The sequence below is a fragment of the Phaethon lepturus genome, unplaced genomic scaffold (assembly GCF_000687285.1).
Source record: "Phaethon lepturus isolate BGI_N335 unplaced genomic scaffold, ASM68728v1 scaffold32173, whole genome shotgun sequence".
Taxonomy (NCBI): Eukaryota; Metazoa; Chordata; class Aves; order Phaethontiformes; family Phaethontidae; genus Phaethon; species Phaethon lepturus.
The window spans coordinates 1427-1674 of NW_010531713.1; positions in this window are offsets into that span (position 1 = coordinate 1427).

Here is a 248-nt window from a genome sequence, read left to right on the forward strand (position 1 = left end):
AGGGGTGGGGGGGGGGGTCCCCTGCCCCAGCCGGGTCAGCAGCAGCGCGTCCCCGACGGAGCCGGGCTGGATGCTGGCGAGGGTCAACACGCACACGGTCACCCCTGAAAGTCACACCCAAGAGTTTAAGGATGGCCCCAAGGGCACCAACCGTCACTCGGCGCCCTCCTGGGCGATGAGCCGCCTGGTCCCTGTGCTCTCGTCACAGAATCACAGCGTCATTAAGGTTGGAAAGGACCTTCAAGATC